Consider the following 23,948-nt stretch of genomic DNA (forward strand, 5'->3'; position numbering starts at 1 on the left):
AAAGATGCGCTATATACAATTCTATATGTAGATGATAATAGAATCTTTTATGATAATGAAGACAAACAAATTCAATCACAAACTCTTACCACTTTCCACATGAATTGGAAACATCTAGGCCCCCAAGAATAAAGGGAAATCAAACTTTTTACAAAAATAAAAATATATTGCACACAGAGTGTGTGAATAAATATTGTCAAATCATCTATTTTGGCTATAAATTTGTTATTGTAAACTTCAATAAATGAAATTGAAAATTTGAAAAGTGTTTGATAATAGTTTTTTTAATTAAATATAGGACACCCCTATAATAAAAGCAAGATTTAGTTCACATTTTCATAAAAAAAAAATTATTTTTATTTTTATAACGTGAAGATTCGTTATCTATGTTTCCTGGGTGTACTATTTGTTAGTGCTTGTGACACTTTTAGTAAGGAAAGAAAGATAGACAATAAGAAAATAAAGATTATATTATTGAATTGAATTATAAAACTAAATTATAAAGTGTCTATTTATATACACCTAAGTAACTTGACTAAGTAAAATAAGAAATTAAGTAACAAATCCTAAATCCTAATTAGTTTTGGGATTGAGCCAGACAACTCAACTTGGATTATATCTAATATCTCAACATATCCTTTATAACCCATGTTGTCTGAACACAGTAATCATTGTCGATCTAAATTATTCCTAATTTTTTCTCAACGTTAGGACCCTGCCGATCTTCAATTCTTTAGTGAAAATGTCGGGCAATTGTGCTTCACTTGAGCAATGCCTTACTTCAAGTTCACCTCGATTCACCTTCTCCCTTAAGAAGTGAAATCTAGCTTCCATGTGCTTACTTCTTTCATGCAAAACTAGATTCTTTGCAAGATTTATGATAGATATGTTATCGATCTGCAGTACCAGAGGTTTCTTTACTTTGACCTCGATTTCTTCCAACATAGATCTGATCCAAATTTCTTGACACATAGCATATGATCCTGCTATATATTCAGCCTCACACGATGATAATGCTACCACAAGTTGCTTTCTCGAGCACCATGAGATTAGGGCACCAAATACTTGAAAGAAATACACACTAGTGCTTCTTAGATCTTCCTTATCTCCACATCAATCAGCATCTGAATAACAAGTAACCATAACTTGTTTGCTTTCAGAGTCTCGTCGAAATAAAATTCCATTGTTTGTCGATCCTTTTAAGTATCTCAGGATTCTTCTTACAACCTTCATGTATGACACCCTTGGTTCATTTATATATCTGCTAACTAATCCGACTGAGAAACATATATCAGGTTGATAACATGAAATAATATCACATTTTTGGACTCGATTTAATTAAATTAAATTATTATTTGTTTCGATTTATTTCATTTTATTCGATATTACTTGGTATTTTTCCTTCTATTTGTCTCAGGTAACTTATTTGAAGCATAAGTGAAAAAGGAAGAAAAGTGGGGTGCAAAAAGATAATGAGAAGCAAATTCCACTAAAGCCCAGCCCACAATTACAAGCCAGGAGCGCTGAACCTGTGACGACCGCCACACAAGGTGTGACGAGCGTCACGCCCTGCTACCTTGTGTTACGAGCGTAACACATGGTGTGACGAGCGTCACACCCCCCATTCCTATATTTTTGGGTTTGACGCGTAACAGAAGCAACGGAAGCACGTTCCTCCTCTTTCTTCGCTTGACCAATTGACGTGAAAAACCTACTAAATGGAAAACGGTCACTTAATGCATTGGTATAAATAGGACCAATTATGGAACCCTAAAGCTCTCTCAATTTTCCAGTTTTCAGCACTGCATTTATTTTACTGCCTTTTTAATTTTTTTCAGCACTTTACTTTCCTAGCAATTTTTATTTCTTTTCTTTTCCAGTAAATCTTTCAAGCACTTAATTAATTTTTCAGACAATAGTTTCTACACCGGAAACTATTGTGTATCTTTTACTGGATCTAACCTTACGTTAGATCATAGTATTTTATTCCTTCGCTTTTATTTTCCTGTCCGATTGAAGAATTCAAGAACAAATCCAACCGGTCTGTGGTGGAGTGTTCAAGATTGCTATTAATTATTCAGGTTCTTTAATTTATTGTTTTAATTTATATATGCCCTTGTCGCACCTCGAAAAATGTGGGATACGACTTCAAAGCGAAGCGCAATCGCACGCTCGCAATGATGGACTGAACAGAGTCGCCACCGAACTTTATTTATTCCTAAAAAGGAAAGGGGAAATATCGATAAAACCCAAGAAACAAAACGACAATGATATTGGTCGTCGCAACCAAATCAGGGTTCGGGAGTCGATTACACGAGGGGAAGGTATTAGCACCCCTCACGTCCGTTGTACTCAACGGGAACCATTAGGTCAGTTGTGTGCGTTAATGTTAGTTTGAAATGTTAGGCTTTTCAAGTTAATAGGTGGGAAAGAAAGAATAGAAGAGAGAAGAAATGTTTTTGGATTTTTGACGAAGGACTAAACCTAAGTTTTTTATTAGTGGGCCTGACAAGATTTACGAATCCTGCTCCTACGTATCTCAAAAGAGAAATCAAGGCTTACGTAGTTCTGGGTAGAAAAATGTTTTGGGTGACAGCGGCTGAAAAATGATTAAGCTTGTTACTGGTTCTACTGGCATCATGCTGCAAGTTTTCAGAAGCTCCACTACTAAGAGAATGTCCATTACCCTCATTCATAGAACTTTGACCAGCCCACTTCGTGGATTCCGACCAATCAAAAGAGGACCAAGCGTTATGTCTTCTTTAAACCAACGATAGGTTCCTAGACCATGAGCTACAGAAGGTGTTGCCTTAACATCTAACAGTTTGAATGTACTTAACCTCTGAACTTCAAGATAACTAGAAAACCGAGTATATGCAGAAAGACTCAAACTGCTTTCAAATGCAGAACTGACAACAGCCCTCTTCCCATGTTGGTGCGCCCATTCTGCACTCTCAAATCCACCAACAATACTTGGCTTGATAACAACAGCAACTATTCCAGGATGAGTAAACTTCAATAGCTTTTTCAGGGGATTTTCTTGAATTTTATCTACGGTTTCATCTAGGGCAACAGGTAATCCACTTTCTTCACAAAACTTGAGAATATCATCTTCATCCTGGATAGGTTCCTCAATACATTGCAGGTTACAATCTTTAGCCAAAGATCCAAATTTCATAGCTTCCTCAAAAGTTCAGTTTCGATTTGCATCTACACGGATAATAATCTGGCAGCCAACTCTCTTTCTTACTTCTTGTATTAATGCGGCATCTTGGATTATCCTTTTTAAGGAATATTCCTTGAACCTTGTTGTTTGGAGCGAAGCTACCGAACTTCACATTGCCGACATCGTTCTGATAAGGCAAGTTGTTGATATTATGAGAGTTTTGAGCTAAAACTGTGAATGGTGCTCTTGAAGTTTTGCTTGAATATTTATTTTGACATTTCGCTTCTTTGATCGATTTGGTAGGTTGGTGGCTCGAGTTGTAAAACATGGATATGGCGGAGAGCGTATTCAAATCTGAAGCAAACTCTTATCTTGAAGTAAAGAGCTCGATTTATAATACTACATGTAGCTGACTATAAGAGGTTTTGGAACCTGTAAAAATCTTCAATGCTTTGGATAGTTACAATGACCCTCAATGTATTAAAAAAAACTGTTGTATTTGTGTTTTCTTAATGCATGCTTGTGCTCACCATGATATCATTTACTGGAACACAGGTGATCAAGGAAAAGAGATCCCTCCCAATCATGCACAGAAAAATCTTCTCCGTAAAAGCCATACACCAGGGTCTAACATAACAGAATTAGACCAAGTAATTTGAAGAAGCTAACAACAGTAGCCTTAACGTCCTTGTTGGTTTTCTTCTTTTTTTTGGAGAAAAGTGCGATGAGTTCTCCAACTTGAGAGAAAAGGCTTTGTTCCAAGATAAGAATAGGGAACATGGAAGTGGAGTTTGCTATGGCACAAGGACAAATGTGGGTTGTTTGAGAACTCCTGATTTATTTCAATTTGACTTAAAATCTGATGACCACGTTGTAATTCTAGGTGGTGATTTAGGATTTGTTCATGATGTAATATGCTTATGTTTTTATGCATATGTTTGTAGTGTAAGAAAGGGTTTTAACTCAAATATCAGAGATCAATATCAATTTTCAGTTCCATCATGAAATGCCATATCTATGAAATGTTATGAAAATGAGGTCCCATGGTTGTTGAGGTTCAGGGTATTTTTGAAGTATTGCTGCTTCATTTGGAAAATCACGTTTGAATTGTGTGTGAAATCCTTTCTAAAGTAACATCTTTATGCACTTCATAAAGTTGCTCATTAGTCTTAAGATCAAATGCAACAGGACCAACGGAAACAAACAAAGTTACGATGAAAAATCCCCAATGCCAAGCTTTTTGCATGCCGAACCAACAACGCCGGTAATGCCAACACTGGACCTAAAGTTGAATTAAGTAAAAACCAATTGAACAAAAGTCGCAAATGATTTTACTCCATTAGGCTCCTCTTCATTAAATTGATCATCTCCCAAATGCAGTCATGGAGCCTCTTACTCCAACTTTACCCAAAGCCAATAAACCCAAAGATGTGTAAAACATACTACCATACCTCCTTTTCTACAACCTGATTCATCACATGCTTCTGGGTGTAAACTCTTCAATGCAGCTTGACCGGTTATCAACACCAAAGTAATAACTGATTTTATCACATGACAAAGGGTTCCATATCTCGCTTGGCCAAGGGAAAAATAATCACTCTATCTCAAGACAAATGACGAGGCCCAAAGGTTTATGGAATAGTGGGTGGTGATGGGTCAAAACCAAAATAGTGGATAGCTTCATGACCAGATGAAATTATCATGATGAGAAATATAAAGGAGTGATTGATGGGAAAAATTTTCAGGACCAAAGTCAGGGTATGACAGCCCTGCATTGCTGTTTATTTATACTGTTTGCCTGAGATGGTTTTATTTAAGCATGATGATTGTTTAGACCCGTTTAGCATGTCCGGCTAAGTATTTTAGATATCGGTATGTAAAGTAAGCGGAATGAAGGAGTCAAAACTAAGTTGGTTTAATTTCATTTAAAAATAAATCACTCTTTTTATGGTCTCAATTTACAGGGTTAATCCCAAAGTTTTTGTACGAGAGTAAAAGACATAAAGAAGTTAAAATCAATAGAACGAAAGTTTGAGTTTTTAACTGGACAGTGTAAATTGGACATTAATTCTAAATCAGGGCGAAAGCAATTTTTAGAGTTAATTAAATTCTAATCTTTTTCAAAAAGTATTTTTAAAGGTTAAATGTGAGGACGAGAGTTAAGCATTTAAGTTTAATTTTATAATCTAAGTCAATAGAGCGAGAGTTTGAGACGAGGATGTTTAAACGGTTAGTGTTTTCTTAAAAAAGGTTTCTATAGATTCTGTTGTTTTCAAAAAGTGATTTTGGACTTAACTAATAAGTGACAGCTACGTTAATATAAAGTCATGGTCTATTCAACAGAGCGAGAGTTTGAGAAAAGGCTTTTAATCAATAGTGTCTACTGAAAAGATTTATTTTAAAACCAAGAAACCAACGAAAATTTGATTCCCTAATTACGACGAACTACATACCGATATCCGCTTAATTGATATTTAATTTAGATCTAATTTTAGTTTTACTTTTCCCCCAAACAATCAAAGTATCATCCGCCTTAGCTTTACGAAGTAACCTTAGAAAACGGTATATCGATTCATAAGTCCCTGTGGGATCGATATCTTTTAAAACTACGCGATAGAACTGTGCACTTGCAGTTAGTACCCCAAATCGACTCATAAAGTCGCGATCAAGTTTTTGGTGCCGTTGTCGGGGACTTTTATTTAGTCGATATCGTAACTCTTCTGTTACGCTGTAGAGACTAAGGCAATTTTTCTTTTTCTTTTTTTCTTTCGTTGATTTGTATGCCACACACTCGCTCACAAGGAGAGCCGTTTTACTTACGAATCAACGACATTAAACTATATCTCTGAGTCTTACGACGAATTCGGGAATATCGTGCTGCAAACAATCTCCCTCCTATCGAAGTGCCCGACCTCAAAAAGCTTCTTCCTTCGCCGATACCCGAGATGGCAGAACCAGCTCGTGCTCTTCGAGATTACGCCGCTCCATCGCAAGATGAGCCGTATTCGAGTATTGCTCCACCCGCAATCGAAGCAAACAACTTCGAACTTAAACCTTCGCTGCTACAAGCAGTGCAACAGAATCAATTCTCTGGAAATCCTACCGAGGATCCAAACCTTCATTTATCCGTATTTGTCCAATACGCTGATACTGTTAAAGCTAATGGTGTCACTTCAGAGGCAATTCGACTTCACCTCTTTCCTTTCTCGTTAAGAGATAAAGCTAGAAGATGGCTTCAGTCTCTACCTTCCAACTCAGTCACAACATGGAACGAGTTGAAGAAAGTCTTTCTTGCCCGATATTTTCCTCCAAGCAAAACAGCTATGTTGAGAGCCCAGATAAATGGATTTAAACAGAAAGATAACGAGTCTCTTTTCGAAGCATGGGAAAGATACAAAGACATGATGAGACTTTGTCCACACCATGGTTTAGAGGACTGGTTAGTAATTCATACCTTCTATAATGGTCTCTTATACAACACAAGGTTAACAATAGACGCCGCCGCAGGTGGTGCGCTTATGGATAAACCTTATGCCGATGCTTATCAACTTATCGAAAGCATGGCCCAAAACCATTATCAGTGGGGAAGCGACCGAGCAATGGTAGAGAAACCTCAAACGAAAAGTGGCATGTACGAGATAAGTAGCCTTGATCATGTTAGTGCAAAAGTGGATGCTCTGGCCCAGAAAATTGAAAGTTTAAATGTATCACCTCCAGCCACCGTGGTTGCCGCAACTCAAAATTGCGAAGTCTGTGGAATCCAAGGTCACACTCCTGCAGACTGTCAACTCCTAACAGGAATCCAAGCAGAACAAGTGAACTATGCTCAAGGAAATCCCTACTCGCATACCTATAACTCAAACTGGAAGAACCATCCTAATTTTTCATATAAGAGTAATAATGCTTTATACGCACCAGGACAAGCTCCAAATCAAACCCCAGCTATACCCCCAGGATATCAAAAGCCGATCCCATCTACACCTAACAATAACGTTCCTAGGAAATCCAACTTGGAAATCATGATGGAGAACTTCATAGTTTCTCAACAGCAAACCAATAAGGACTTCTTAAACCAGAATGTACACACTAGCGAACAAATTAAACAACTAGCAAGTAAAGTAGATGCCCTGGCTACCCATAACAAAATGCTGGAAACACAAATCTCACAAGTAGCTCAACAACAAGCGCCTACTGCTGCCCCAACTGGTACATTTCCTGGACAGCCCCAACCTAACCCGAAAAGCCACGCTCATGCAATCATATTAAGAAGTGGAACGGAAGTAGAAGGACCGTCTGATCCAAGGATGGAAAACCAAAACTCTAAAAAGTCAACTGAGGAAGAAAGTAAACCTAAGGAAAAGGAAGAGAGTAATAAGGAAACCGTAGAAAAGAAAGAACCTTATGTACCTCCACCACCTTATAAACCACATATCCCTTACCCTCAAAGGCTTATTAAAACCAAAGATGCGGGCCAATTTAAAAAATGTGTTGACCTACTGAAACAATTAAACGTCACGATTCCGTTTACAGAAGCTATTACGCAGATGCCCTCATATGCTAAGTTCTTAAAAGAAATTCTTTCTAATAAAAGGAAACTTGAAGATAGCGAAACCGTTACACTCACTGCTGAATGTAGCGCCATAATCCAGAATATGCCTCCAAAACTTAAGGATCCTGGTAGTTTCTCTATACCCTGTCACATAGGAAAATTTGTCATAGATAAAGCCTTATGCGATTTAGGAGCCGGTATCAGTGTTATGCCTTTATCCATATGCAAGAAACTGGAAATGGGAGAATTAAGACCAACTAAAATGTCTGTGCAATTAGCAGATCGTTCTGTTAGATATCCTGTAGGAATTCTTGAAAACGTTCCCGTGCGCATAGGTCAATTCTACATTCCAACCGATTTTATAATTATGGACATAAGAGAAGATGAAGTTACACCCATTATATTGGGAAGACCATTCTTAGCAACCGCCGGTGCGATCATAGACGTAAAACGAGGACGACTCACTTTCGAAGTAGGAGAAGAGAAAATTGAGTTCATTCTTTCCCAATTTTTGAAAGCACCTGCAATAGATGACACATGTTACTTTATGGATATCATCGATGAATGCATAAAAGAAACAGAGTTAGAAAATGACAAATTGTTTGACTATCGTGTAGAAGACGAACTTAACCAATGTTTAGCAATGACATCGGATCCTGCGCAATGCCTTAAGAAACCAAACCTCGACCTGAAAACACTTCCCAAAAATCTGAGATATGAATTCCTAGACTTAGAACTTGAACGACCAGTAATAGTTAATGCAGACCTAGGAAAACTCGAAACCGAAAAACTCCTACATATCTTAAGAAAATATCCAACCGCACTAGGATACAACATCACCGATCTTAAAGGAATAAGTCCTTCTATTTGTATGCACCGCATCATGCTAGAAGAAGACTGTAAAACCTCTAGGGAACATCAGAGGAGACTAAACCCGATCCTGAGTGAGGTAGTGAAGAAGGAAGTAACAAAGTTATTAGAGGCAGGTATCATATATCCTATATCTGATAGCAAATGAGTTAGTCCTGTACACGTAGTACCAAAGAAAGGAGGTATAACAGTTATTGAAAATGAAAAAGGAGAAACTATAACCAAACGAATCGAATCGGGATGGAGAATGTGCATTGACTATAGGAAACTAAACAAAGCAACCCGAAAAGATCATTTCCCTTTACCATTCATAGACCAGATGTTAGAACGATTAGCAAAACATTCTCATTTCTGCTATCTAGACGGTTACTCGGGCTTCTTTCAAATACCAATTCACCCTGATGACCAAGAAAAGATAACATTCACATGTCCTTTTGGTACCTTCGCCTATCGACGAATGCCGTTTGGCTTGTGCAATGCTCCCACAACCTTCCAAAGGTGCATGATGGCAATATTCGCCGATTTTCTCGAAAATATCATGGAAGTATTTATGGATGATTTTTCCGTATGCGGACAAAGCTTTGAAGAATGTCTTGAAAACCTAGAGAGAGTTCTAGAACGATGTGTAAAAGTAAACCTAGTACTTAATTGGGGAAAATGTCACTTTATGGTACAAGAAGGAATTGTTTTAGGACACATCATATCAAATAGAGGAATTGAAGTAGACAAAGCCAAAATAGAAGTAGTCGAAAACCTTCAACCTCCGAAAACTGTGAGAGAAGTACGAAGCTTCTTAGGACACGCCGGTTTTTACCGACGATTCATTAAAGATTTCTCTAAAATAACTAAACCTTTGACCGGATTATTAATGAAAGATGCTGAATTCATCTTTGACAATAAATGTTTAGAAGCATTTCAAACGCTTAAACAAGCATTGATCTCCGCACCCATAATGCAGACCCCGGATTGGAATGAACCATTCGAAATAATGTGTGACGCAAGTGACTACGCCGTAGGCGCTGTTTTAGGACAACGAAAGGATAAAAAACTTCACTTCATATATTATGCAAGTAGAACTCTAGATGAAGCACAAATGAATTACGCCACAACCGAGAAAGAACTTTTAGCAGTAGTATTTGCACTAGATAAATTTCGTTCTTACTTGGTCGGAGCTAAAATAATCGTTTACACTGACCACGTCGCCATTAAGTACCTCTTAACAAAAAAGGACGCTAAACCTAGACTCCTAAGGTGGATTTTGTTGCTACAAGAATTCGATCTGGAAATCAAAGATAAGAAAGGAACTGAAAACGTAGTAACAGATCACCTCTCTAGACTCGAAAACCTGGAACCGGAAAGAACTTCGATCAACGATGATTTCTCGTACGATAAACTTATAGCTACTTTGGAAGAAAATAAAGCTGATAAACAGGTAGAGACCACCTTAGCTATATGTGTTACACCATGGTACGCTGACTTCGTCAATTATTTAGCTGCCGGAATAGTTCCACCTAATTTATCGTACCAACAAAAGAAACGATTCTTCCATGACATAAAACATTATTACTGGGATGACCCTTTACTTTTCAAAAGAGGCCCCGATGGTATTTTCCGTCGGTGTATACCTGAAGAAGAGATAGAAAATATAATCCAACACTGTCACTCCGCTCCTTATGGTGGACATGCAAGTACATCCAAAACCTGCTCCAAAATCCTACAAGCTGGTCTTTATTGGCCAAACATATGGAAGGATGTGCATGCGGCTATCAAGAAATGTGATAGATGTCAACGCACAGGAAACATATCTAGACGTGACGAGATGCCACAAAAGGGCATTTTGGAAGTAGAGATTTTCGACGTGTGGGGAATAGATTTCATGGGACCTTTCCCACCTTCTTTCGGTAACAAGTACATACTCGTAGCGGTTGACTACGTATCAAAATGGATTGAAGCTATAGCTTCTCCAACAAACGACACACGAGTAGTAACTAGACTCTTTAAGAATATAATTTTTCCAAGATCTGGGGTCCCAAGAATAGTAGTCAGTGATGGTGGATCGCATTTCATATCTAAGGTACTCGAAATACTACTGTTTAAGTATGGTGTAAGACATAGAGTAGCGACACCTTACCATCCTCAAACCAGTGGACAAGTGGAAGTGTCTAACAGAGAAATAAAACAAATATTAGAAAAAACAGTCGTCACCTCAAGGAAAGACTGGTCATCAAAGCTATCCGAAGCTTTATGGGCATATCGAACCGCCTACAAAACTCCCATAGGAACAACCCCATTTAAGCTTATTTATGGAAAATCTTGCCACCTCCCGGTAGAATTAGAACATAAGGCCTACTGGGCTATTAAAAATCTAAATTTAAACTATAAGGCCGCTGGTGAAAAGCGAATTCTTGACATAAACGAATTAGAGGAACTTCAACAAGACGCCTACGAAAATGCCAGAATCTACAAAGAAAGAACGAAAAAATGGCATGACAAACGTATATCCAGAAAAATCTTCAAACAAGGCGATATAGTCCTTTTGTTCAACTCTAGACTTAAGTTATTCCCAGGAAAACTACGTTCTAGATGGTCAGGCCCTTTCCAAATCACCAATGTCTTTCCAAGTGGAGCTGTGGAAATTAAAGGCAAATCTATGGAACCATTTATCGTAAACGGGCAGCGTCTAAAACATTATCACTATGCAGAGAACAATGAAGATTTGCAAGTCCTGCACTTAGACGAAATGCCTCCAAAAGTTATAGATTATATTTGATAGTTTTTATGTCGAGCTTGCGACATTAAACAAAGCGCTTCGTGGGAGATAACCCACAAATATTTTTATTTTTATTTCTTCTTTAATTATTCTTTTAAATTTTATTTAGTATTCATTCTTAATTTATTTTAACTTATAAAATTTTTCTTCTTTTCTTCTTTCGGCATTTGGCCAAATCCTGACTAAAACTCTTGTTTTTCTTTTCTCTAGCTAACACTAACCTGATGGGACAAATTGATCGTATGGGTATCAAATTCAGAGGGAAAGCTCAGAAACAAAAATTTGAGGAACTAGCAGAGAGAGAGAGATGCTTCCTAGCTTGTATGCTGATGATTGGGCAATGACTGCCCTTGGACTAAGAGAAAGTGTCCTGTATTTGCTGAGTCAAATAGGGTGGGAAACCACTCCTGACTAACGCTGGAATTCCTTAGCTCCCTGATCTATCTACCCAGCCATGGAAAAGGAATAAGCAGAGGTTTCATTCAGTTCAGAATGTTCAACATGGAGTATCAATTTAACATTCAAGATTTTACCAACCTTTTAGGTTTCCCTACCTCTTTTGATACAGTCACAGTGAGCCAAGAAGACCTTTTTGAATATAGAGAACTTGAACATTTTTGGGGAAATTTGACTGGAAATGACGACCCCGAGGAACATGAGTTTCTCTCTGGAAACATACATAACCCGACCTTTCGTTATTTCCATAAGATCCTGGCCCACACCCTTTTTGGGAAGAAGTCAAATATTACTACAGTATCACGTGATGAACTCTTCATCATGTTTTGTGCTTCCCAGAACCGTCCTGTGAATGGTGCCACTTTTATGTTGGCGAACTTTGACCGCCTTATCCAAGATGAACGAGCACCGATTCAAATAGGCGGATTGATAACCATGATTGGTAATGCTATCGAATTACGTCAACCTATGCTTGACCTAAGCCCTTCCTGTGGCATTGCGACTATGAGTATACCCTTCCTCTTCAACATTATATTTATAGCAAACCTCGGGCCTGAAGAGTTTGAGCTTATAATTAACAACCAAGTTCTTTGCCTATTCACCTTGCCTAGTCCAAGGACTAGTGTTCATAACCGCAATAACTGGCTCTACAACCTAAACGGAACACCTTCCCCTGCTAGATCTACTGAATCCATCCAGGACTATGAGATTTGTGACGACCAGATTCCTTATGCTGAGTCTGACCCTCAGACACCATCTGGTTATTATGATATTGACCTTCCTCCTCAACCCATCCCGACCGAAGAGTCGGCAATACCCGATCCTAGACATCATATGCCCGGAGATAATTATAACACCATCATTCAAGCCTTGATGTCAGAACAAGACGCCCTCAGAGAAGAGTTAGCTAACATGGGACAAGAATTTCTGGGATACATGAGCAGTATGACAAATCAATTCCACGAGTTGCTAAACCGTGTTAACTCCTTTGCTCCTCCAGCCAGAGATCATGCAAGTGGCTAGAAGTTGTTTTTCTTAGTTACTTAGTTTTAGTTTAGGCTATTTATTAATTTTGTTTCACATTATTTTTAATATTAGTATTTGTTTTTCTTTCGCATGTTTGCTTTTGGTCTTCCAATGTTACATTATGATTATTTTATGAAGCTATTGCATTATTGGTTTATTTTATTTTGATCTATGCAATTTCTATAATTACAAATAATGATATCCACTATATGCTAATAATTACTATGCCTAAGAAATACACATATTATGGTAGTAGAATAACATGCAAGGAAATTTAAAAGTATCACAATAGCAAAATAAAATAAACAGAAGCAAAACAAAATAACAAAAAATAAAATATAATAGTAAAAAAACAAATTAGGAAGAACGCAAGCAGTGACCGTTGCAAACTTACTGTGTGACGAGCGTCACACACTCCATCACGGTCGTCACACCAAGTGCCTGTGACGCCCGTAACACTTCTGTCACGAGCGTGACACCTTCAGACTAGGTGAACGTTAGTAACCGTTGGAGACACGACCGTTACACCACCCCACTTTTTACCTTCCCCATTCATTCACCCATTTACTCACATTTACCCACATTTATTTATTTTTCACCCACTCCCTTTCCAACTTCCAAATTTTTTCCTATAAATACCCACCATACCTTTCTTCATACACCACAAACCATTCTATAAAATACATTTCATTTTCTTACCTTTTACTTCTTTCAACCCACTTATCAGTATGGCGGGAAACCAAGAATTCAGAAATATCATCTTCCGATCCGAAGATGATAATTATCAAAGGGAGCAGTTCGAGCGTTTCCAACAGCGAGGTGTCCTATCTACCAGGTATCCTGATTTAAATTGTTTACAAGAATTAGGATTACTTCAAGGTATACAATGGATGCTCCGCCTTGCTGATTTAACCTTTCTATGCACTCATAATCAACCTACCTACCCATCTCTCACCTTAGAATTTTTAAGTTCTTATTCGTACAACACTCCCACCGGTGAAGACGAGTACTTAACCGGTACCGCAACCTTCCGCATGTTCAACACCGAATACTCACTATCCCAGGATCAGTTGAGTGCCATGCTGCAGTTCCCTGTAGGAGACCGAGTCCACCCGAGAATCCCTCCGAATTCCCAGTGGCAAATAAACGCCTACGACCTCTTTAGGAAAATATCCGGTGTGGAAACCGGTAATTGGGATGTGCTACTTGCTTCGCATATACATAACCCAACCATCCGGTACTTTATCCGCATCCTGCAAAACACAGTTTTTGGAAGACCGAACAACAGCAAAGTCAACGCCAAGGAATTATTCTTCCTCCACTGCGTCTTTGAAATGGATACAAAGGTAAACGCTGCTTCTTTCTTATTTCATCATATCCGCACCCTATGTGCTAGAGGCCGCCAACCTTTCGTGATTGGAGGATTAATAACCTCCATAGCACTTGGTTTGCATCTAGGGGACCGACTCCTACATTTACAAGCTCTCCCACCCCTATTTATGGATATAAGCTATTGTCGGTCCAGCCGCCTAATCAAAAACAGGGTAGGCGGAAGGTATTATCTTATGGTGAATAACCACGAAGTCCCAAGCGTTGTTTTACCAAAATTGCCCTCACAGATGTCACCAACCCCAACCGCTTCATCTACGATCTGAATGCTCCCGAAGCTACCGAGCCTACACACGCAAACCCGCCTACAGACGAGTTTGAAGAAATGGAGCAAGGTGATCAGGTTCCTGCACAACAATCAGTCCCGCTCATCCCTTCCAATAACGCAGCTGGTCCATCCTCACGACGTCGTCGACGAAGAAGGCCAACAACCAATGATGACATCATAGATGCTATTGACGGTATGCAAGCGCAGAATCTCGAAGTGATGCAAATGATGCGCCAGATGCAACAACAACAGGAAGTGAGAAATGCCATAACCGACCAGCGATTCACTGAGTTGCTCAGCAGGTTTGACAACTTAGAAGTACGTCAACGATCACCAGGTCCAAGAACAAGAGGCGGCAGGCAGCATTGACTTTAGTTTCTTTTTCTTTTTTTTTCTATTTCTTTTGTTTTGTTTGAAACATTAGGGACAATGTTTCATATAAGTGTGTGTGGGGGGGAGGGGGGGGGGGGGGGGGGGGAAACCTTGTTCTTTCAACCTTCCCTTTTCAAGTATGTTATTTTCCCTTTCATTGTTATTTCCCTTTCTTATTATTATGAAGAAAAAAAAATTTATAATACATATTTATTTTAAGTTAAGTCCCTAGTGTGAAAAATTCTTATTATCTATTCCCCTCAATTTTCTTGAGCCATAACAAAAATTTAATACACTCAATAAGTATAAAGGTTGCTTATTTTACAAAACTTGAGTAAAATTAAGACAAAAATTATTACCGCCCCAACGCTCTAAACAAACCTCAACGTGTTAGATCAGGAAAAGTACCTATTATACCAATTCCTTGAACTTTTAGTTTTATAGTAACCCCGAGTAGTTTATACAAGAAGTCAGCACCATCTTAATAGCAAACTACGTGGAGAGCCGATGAATATAAGTGAATGATTCCAAAAAAAAATAAAAATATATATATATATATATATATATATATATATATATATATATATATATATATATATATATCAGGAAATGCACTAATTAAGTTAGGTGATCCTTACCAGATCATTTAATCTAAAGGTTGCAGATCATACAAAAGCATGATACGAAAGATCCATTATGAGTTGATTCAGCAGGTATCTGGTGCTGAACTTGGTAGGGCGGACTACGGTCTGATCCCCCGCAATTTGCAATGGACTAAATAACGAAGTTATCCAACTTATGTACCAAAACTTCAAACTAAAAAGGGGATCAGAATCACTAACCGGTCACTCCATTATGTGCGCGAAACGATAAAGGGCTTAATGTGATTTCGCTATAATGAAAACGGGTGAAATAAGAGTAAAGGAACTAGGCTAGTTATAATAGCATGACTCGAACTGGTTTGCATAAGGTGAGGTTATCTGAGGTTGTAACGGTAGTTGTTGATGTCAAGATTAAACCCAGGTTACTTCTAAACAAGGTTTACTTGCAACCTAGTACGAATTGATGTGTCACTACAACAGACAAGACCTTAGACAGCGCTTTTTTTAGCCTTAGACAGCGCTTTAAAGCGCTGTCTAAACCTCCGCTGCTAAAGGTTTAGACAGCGCTTTTTTAAATCTTAAAAGCGCTGTCTAAGCCCCCCCCCCCTTAGACAGCGCTTTGGCCAAAAGCGCTTTATAAGACCCTCTTATTTTAAATTTTTTAGGTATACCTTAGACAGCGCTTTTGAAAAGCGCTGTCTAAGCCCCACCCCCTTAGACAGCGCTTTGGCCAAAAGCGCTTTCTAAGACCCTCCTATTTTAATTTTTTTAGGTATACCTTAGACAGCGCTTTTCAAAAAGTGCTGTCTAAGCCCCCCCCCTTAGACAGCGCTTTTGCCTAAAGCGCTTTCTAATCCCCCCCTTAGACAGCGCTTTTTACAAAAGCGCTGTCTAAGGTATACGAAAATTTTTGAAGCTTTTGTTTTAAACCACATTTTTTCCAGGTTTATAAACCAGAATTTCTACCTGTTTTCAACCAGATTTTGACAGACAATTATCACATTTTATATATGCCATTTTGGCCTTTTTTCTACCAATTTTTGGCTAACAAATATATATATATACCAATTCAAACCAATTTTGCCTTAAATGTATCAAAATATATACAAATTTATATACACATTTACAAGTCATAACATATACTACAAATGTACACATTAATTACACAAATTTATGAACAAACATTGAGCTCTATCATGAATTGACACCACTCCTCTTTGATTTCGTCCACTTGATCCTTTGTATAAAATGCACACTTGAATTCATCAAAGTACTACATAATAATATAACATATTTTGAATTAATTCCAACTATTTAATTATCTGAGATTTTGTGGGAGTCTATTTAACATAACCAAGGAAAATATGTAAGTAAAATTTTAAGCATAAATTTTAAACTTTGAATATACACATTAAAGTTAACATAAGTTTTAAGCATACCTCATATCCTACGCATATGAGGTTTGTCGGCCATGCAACAAACGAACCTACTGCTTCGTGCACCGTTGTTGCATCCGAATCATCGCTAGGATATGGTAATGCTGCATTCGGCTCAACTGCAATATCAACTGATACCTTCAAACATCCAGCAGGGAGCTCTCTAGTGTGGAGTAATACTCCGCTAACGTTATGCACTTTTCCCTTGCCAACCATCCGATAGTATGGTGACGACAAATACAGCTGACAATGGGAAATGCCCTAAAACCAATAATAACAAGAAATCGTTAATGTGTATATATGTCAAATACATAATTTAAGCAAATAGTTCAATTTAAGACAATTATATGTAATTACCTCTGGTCTAAGGGGGGGTAATTTGTAGAGTCGTAGGTTTGAAGCTATATCTCACAAATTCTATCAAAAAGACATGAGCATTTGAGCTTGACAACATGGACCCAGATACTAAACCTTTGTCAATACAAGGAGCAAACCAGAGAAAAATAATCCTGTTCACTCATCACTGCAGTTGATCGGAATACTTTTCTACACAGCCTAGGACAAAATAAACTACCACGTACAAGGATTACTCAGATGAAAACTGTCCAATATTAAGAAGACATTACCTTTGTCTCTAACAATTCTTCGTGAAATTTCATTTAGAATCTCAGCAACTTGTGAGTCCTTTAATGCAGAAGCTCTCCTTAATTGAATTAAATCAGCTACAACATCAGGGTTGAATGGTTTCTCGTTCAGAGCATATCGGATGTATTTGCGCAAAATTTCTTCCAAGACAAAACCTGTCTGGATATGAATTTTTTGTTACTTAAAATCAATGACACATGCAGAGGAAGTCAAAAGTATGGTAAGCCAGCAAACAGAAAAATGAATTTCCATGAGATTTTTCCAGCCAGCAAAATGAAAGCTAAGAACTACTTTCATGATCTAGACAGATGGCATGATCCTTTATTAAAGAAACATTTGCACAGAAAAAACATATCATGATTAGGAATCGAAGCATATACACATCAACAACAAAAGTTTCACCTAAGGTTAGACAGGCAAAATCCAATATTTCAGACAGACCGTTAATATATATACTACAAAGAATATTACAATGACTTGATGATGGTAATTTTATACAATACCAGTTTAGAACTTATGGTCTTTTAGTGGAATCATTGTTCTTATTTTGTAAAACCAAGATACATTATCAATAATAACGAAACCGATATAAATAGGAGCAAATAGCCAAATACTCAGCCTTATAGATTAGTATGTAAAAGAAAACAGTGTTTCTAATGCAAATGATAAGCAATCAAGTAGGAGAAACATATGTTAGTTGTGAATAAAGAGTTTCCCTATGTAATCAAATTATTATCATCAATAAATCTTGTATTTACATCTATCTTACGGGTTTCTTTAATTTCAAATAGTTGAGAATATTGGTTTGTATCAGAAATCAACAAACATGGGGAAGAACAAAGCTTCTCTACCCATTATTGACGCAGATTCAAAAAGTGATTCCATAACCCCTAGACAAAATGTGAGGCCATATATTATTCAACAGCAAATGTCAAATAGTGACCACATGTCATATTCAAGGTTTTAGAAAAAGGTCTGCAACTGCAACACAGACCTGCAATATCAAGAGTTTTTCTATATCTCTATGACTATAAAGTGTCAGCAGTTGCAGTCACATTTGTATACAATTTTTCACAATAACAAAGATTGTGACAAAAATTAATTACAAACTCAGGTCTACAGCGAAAATATAAAGGTTTTAGATGTCTCTACAACTGAAATCGCGGTTGCATTTGCTCGCATTCTGCGATAATATCATGGTTTGCAGCATAACTACAATCACAATTTAGAATCATACCCAACTACAATTTAAAGTAAATATTTTCTATAACTCACCTTATTTTCGATTCCTTTGAGATCATCAACCTTAACTTCATCTCGTCCTCTTTGTAACAAATCATCAACAGACTTACACAACAACGCATTTTTACCAACCTGAAACAAACAAACAAACAAACAAACATTATAATTTCCTATAAGCGCAATGAACAAAAAAAAAATCCAAAGAAACAAAAAAACCAACCAATTTCCTGCGTTGTGCTTTGGGAGAACTGAATTTCCTAACGGTTTTAACAAATGCGATAACGAAAGTGAGACCAGCATAACCAAGAGGAACGGCGAGAATCCACGGCAACGAAGTGGGACCCACTCTCGGACCGGGAATCGCTTGGGTAACAGAACCGGTGAACTCAACGAGGTCGAGAGCTTTTTCTTGAATCCACGGAAGTTCCTCTTCTACTTCAACCTCAACAACTTCATCTTGTCTAGATTATTTAGGGTTATTGTTACTGGAAGGGTTTTTCGATGATGACGCTGAAGCAACGGTTGAGATTGAAGTAGGTGATGATAAGAGTGGTTTTGGGTGGAGTGTAGGGAAAAAGAAGGGTTGAGATTGAAAAGGGGTTAGGGATGGGTTTTTGTTTGGGAGAGAGAGAAAATGGGAAGTGAGAGAAGAAGTGAAAGCCATTGGAATGGGTTTTTTTTTAATTGAAAGACTTTAAACAGCGCTTTCTCAAAAGCGCTGACTAAGGTCTATATTTAAAAGCGCTGTCTAAGGGGGGGTCTTAGACAGCGCTTTCTAAAAGCGTTGTCTAAGACCCCCCCTTAGACAGCGCTTTCATTATTTTTTTAGAACATTTTCCGTGTTTTATTTTTATTTTAACCTTAGACAGCGCTTTCTTTTAAAAGCGCTGTCTAAGATGCGCTGTTAAAAAACCTTTTTGGCGTAGTGTGTGTTTTGAAATTTCATCTGGCTAAATTTTTAAACAATTTCTATACTGTATCTTGCTTGAGGACAAGCAAAGGTCTAAGTATGGGGGAGTTTGATAACATGAAATAATATCACATTTTTGGACTCGATTTAATTAAATTATATTATTATTTGTTTCGATTTATTTCATTTTATTCGATATTACTTGGTATTTTTCCTTCTATTTGTCTCAGGTAACTTATTTGAAGCATAAGTGAAAAAGGAAGAAAAGGGGGGTGCAAAAAGATAATGAGAAGCAAATTCCACTAAAGCCCAACCCACAATTACAAGCCAGGAGCGCTGAACCTGTGACGAGCGTCACGCCCTGCTACCTTGTGTTACGAGCGTAACACATGGTGTGACGAGCGTCACACCCCCCATTCCTATATTTTTGGGTTTGACGCGTAACAGAAGCAACGGAAGCACGTTCCTCCTCTTTCTTCGCTTGACCAATTGACGTGAAAAACCTACTGAAAGGAAAACGGTCACTTAATGCATTGGTATAAATAGGACCAATTATGGAACCCTAAAGCTCTCTCAATTTTCCAGTTTTTGGCACTGCATTTATTTTACTGCCTTTTTAATTTTTTTCAGCACTTTACTTTCCTAGCAATTTTTATTTCTTTTCTTTTCCAGTAAATCTTTCAAGCACTTAATTAATTTTTCACACAATAGTTTCTACACCGGAAACTATTGTGTATCTTTTACTGGATCTAACCTTACGTTAGATCATAGTATTTTATTCCTTCGCTTTTATTTTCCTGTCCGATTGAAGAATTCAAGAACAAATCCAACCGGTCTGTGGTGGAGTGTTCAAGATTGCTATTAATTATTCAGGTTCTTTAATTTATTGTTTTAATTTATATATGCCCTGCATTGCTGTTTATTTATACTGTTTGCCTGAGATGGTTTTATTTAAGCATGATGATTGTTTAGACCCGTTTAGCATGTCCGGCTAAGTATTTTAGATATCGGTATGTAAAGTAAGCGGAATGAAGGAGTCAAAACTAAGTTGGTTTAATTTCATTTAAAAATAAATCACTCTTTTTATGGTCTCAATTTACAGGGTTAATCCCAAAGTTTTTGTACGAGAGTAAAAGACATAAAGAAGTTAAAATCAATAGAACGAAAGTTTGAGTTTTTAACTGGACAGTGTAAATTGGACATTAATTCTAAATCAGGGCGAAAGCAATTTTTAGAGTTAATTAAATTCTAATCTTTTTCAAAAAGTATTTTTAAAGGTTAAATGTGAGGACGAGAGTTAAGCATTTAAGTTTAATTTTATAATCTAAGTCAATAGAGCGAGAGTTTGAGACGAGGATGTTTAAACGGTTAGTGTTTTCTTAAAAAAGGTTTCTATAGATTCTGTTGTTTTCAAAAAGTGATTTTGGACTTAACTAATAAGTGACAGCTACGTTAATATAAAGTCATGGTCTATTCAACAGAGCGAGAGTTTGAGAAAAGACTTTTAATCAATAGTGTTTACTGAAAAGATTTATTTTAAAACCAAGAAACCAACGAAGATTTGATTCCCTAATTACGACGAACTACATACCGATATCCGCTTAATTGATATTTAATTTAGATCTAATTTTAGTTTTACTTTTCCCCCAAACAATCAAAGTATCATCTGTAACACCCCGAATATTGTTAGAATAATTTAAATATTATTTTAATATGATTATTTGAAGGTAAAAGGAATTATTAAATAATATTGGGAATTTTATTTATTATTATTATTATAGATGTTATTTATTTTAATAATAATTAAATAAATAAAATAAATGGAATATGAAGAGTGGAAGGGTAAAAGTGGAAATTGGATAAAAGAGGCAAAAGGGAGAACTCAGAGTTTTTTCACGTGTTTTTGCCTCAGAGTCAGAGAAAGGGAGAAACGCTGAAGAGAAAGAGAAGGAAGAGGAAAAGGCCAAAGATTGCTCAGAACTTCCTTCAATCCAAAGAGGTAAGGGGTCTGAACCTTATTAAACAATAATGTGATGAATTTGTGAAATATATTGATGGACGAAAATTTGGATGATAATTGATGAAATCGTAGGAATTAGAGGTAGTAAGGTTAGCGGTTTGAGAAATTGAATGTATCTGAGTTGTAATTGATAAAACGAACGAACGTGTATGAAAATTGGACTGTGAGAGGTTGGATCTGAAGGATCACGTAGCAGAGAAAGCCATAGCAGATCTGGAAAACTGGATTCTGGTCATACGCGTATGGCACTAGGCAATACGCGTATGGGATGGCTTGAAAATGGGGGTTTTGGCGCTGGTACGCGCCATACGCGTGTGATACGCGTATCCCTGGAGTGGTACGCGTATGGTGTATGCCATACGCGTATGAGTGAAAGAGATGATGTTTTGAGCGTGAAAGCGTCTCTGTTGGTACGCGTATGAGGATGTGGTACGCGTAGCATACGCGTATGAGACAGGTGATACGCGTATGGGCTGGGCGAGGAAATGCGCAATACGCGTATGAGACAGGTGATACGCGTATGGGCTTGGTCAGGTTTGGGCAATACGCGTATGGGCATAGGCAATACGCGTATGGGCAGACTGGTGGTCTTTCCTGGGCGGTGTTGTGCAGTTTTTGGTTGTTTAGGCTGAGCGAGGTAACTTAGCTGATGCATGGTATACGAGGGATCATTTTCCGTTGCTTTGAGTGGTATAGATATTAGTAGAGTGTGCTAATACTGTGTTTGATTATGTGGCATGATGTGATAGGCTTTTGTGATAGAATGTGTTAATGATGATGATAACATGACTATATGATGCTGTTGTTGCTATGTTGATTATGATGCATGCTTGGTGTGCATGCATTCATGAAAGGCCGATGCCTAGTGATGAACGGACTGAGTTCCAATGATGTTGTTGACTCCGGGCTTGTTGAGAGGCTTGGTTCCTTGCGGGGAACTCGGATTCTATGGTGATGAATCTGGGAGTGGTGATCCTGTAGTTGGTCACAAAATGGGTATACCGAGTCGTGTTGAGTCATGCATGGGTGTGTGTGCATTGCATTTGATATGTTGTTTTGTTGATGTTCATGAGTATGTTGATTACGATGATTATGATGAGCTGTGTTGGCATATGTGAAATATATTTATGTTTATATCTCTGTCGTTATATTATTATTTAATAATGTAATTCTCACCCCTTCTGCATGTGTTTATGTTCATCTATGATGAGCAATGTGCAGATAAAGAAGAGTAGCTATTGTTGAGGTTTGAAGAATAAGTGTAGAGTTATTCTACAGAGTCGAGTCAAATGTTCTGGTCATGTGACACCGGGGTTATGGGATTCGATAGATAATTGGTTATTATTTACGTTGTTTATGATGACTAATATGTTGAGATGTTTTGTTGAGGTAATGTTGTTACATCATTATGAATTGTTATATGATGAATGATAATAATTGTGTTGTTGTCCGCTGCGAAGTTTTAATGAGATAAATAATATGTTTTATGTTGTGATGCAATAATTGTTATGTTGTAAGAAATGTAAACTCTTCTACATGTTGTACTCTGATAATCTATTTAAATATGTCGTTTGGGTAGAAGGGTGTTACATCATCCGCCTTAGCTTTACGAAGTAACCTTAGAAAACGGTATATCGATTCATAAGTCCTTGTGGGATCGATATCTTTTAAAACTACACGATAGAACTGTGCACTTGCAGTTAGTACCCCAAATCGACTCATAAAGTCGCGATCACAGGTCGACTATTGCACACATATCTCAGAGATCCGAAGTTTTGTTTGAATAAAGTTGCATCAACGTTGTCTTCCTCTCCATGCTTCTCCAACTTCAAATTTGGTTCGATAAGAGAAAATGTAGGAGTCAAATCATCTATCCTAAATCACTTGAGTATCTCTTTGACACACTTTCTTTGATGTAGCACCATACCTTACTTCGAAAATTGAAATTCCATGCCTAGGAAGTATGACAACTTTCCCCGATCCGACATTTTAAATTCCTTCTTCATCAGCTCTTTGAACTTTGATAAGTTTTTTGAGTTATTTACAGTTCTTAGAAATTCATCGACATATAATCAGATGATTGTTATATCTTGTGCCACAACCTGAACATAGACACCATACTGAGATTTGCATTTGAAGAATCTCAATTCGACCAAGTATGAGTCAATCTTCTTGTTCCATGCCCTAGGTGTCCGCTTGAGACCATATAGCGCTTTGGGTAACTTGT

The 23,948-nt window shown here is 37.4% G+C and overlaps 1 non-coding gene and 1 pseudogene across 1 annotated transcript; both read right to left on the reverse strand.

The window, feature by feature from the left end:
* Nucleotides 1–6,489: 6,489 nt before the first annotated feature.
* Nucleotides 6,490–6,596, reverse strand: LOC127125040 (small nucleolar RNA R71). The gene has a single exon (XR_007804506.1). It is a non-coding gene; the product is annotated as a small nucleolar RNA R71 (small nucleolar RNA).
* Nucleotides 6,597–17,355: 10,759 nt separating this feature from the next.
* On the reverse strand, nt 17,356–19,462 carry LOC127120786 (uncharacterized; annotated as a pseudogene).
* Nucleotides 19,463–23,948: the final 4,486 nt, after the last annotated feature.

Source organism: Lathyrus oleraceus, chromosome 2 (genome assembly GCF_024323335.1).
Source record: "Lathyrus oleraceus cultivar Zhongwan6 chromosome 2, CAAS_Psat_ZW6_1.0, whole genome shotgun sequence".
In the NCBI taxonomy this organism is placed as follows: Eukaryota; Viridiplantae; Streptophyta; class Magnoliopsida; order Fabales; family Fabaceae; genus Lathyrus; species Lathyrus oleraceus.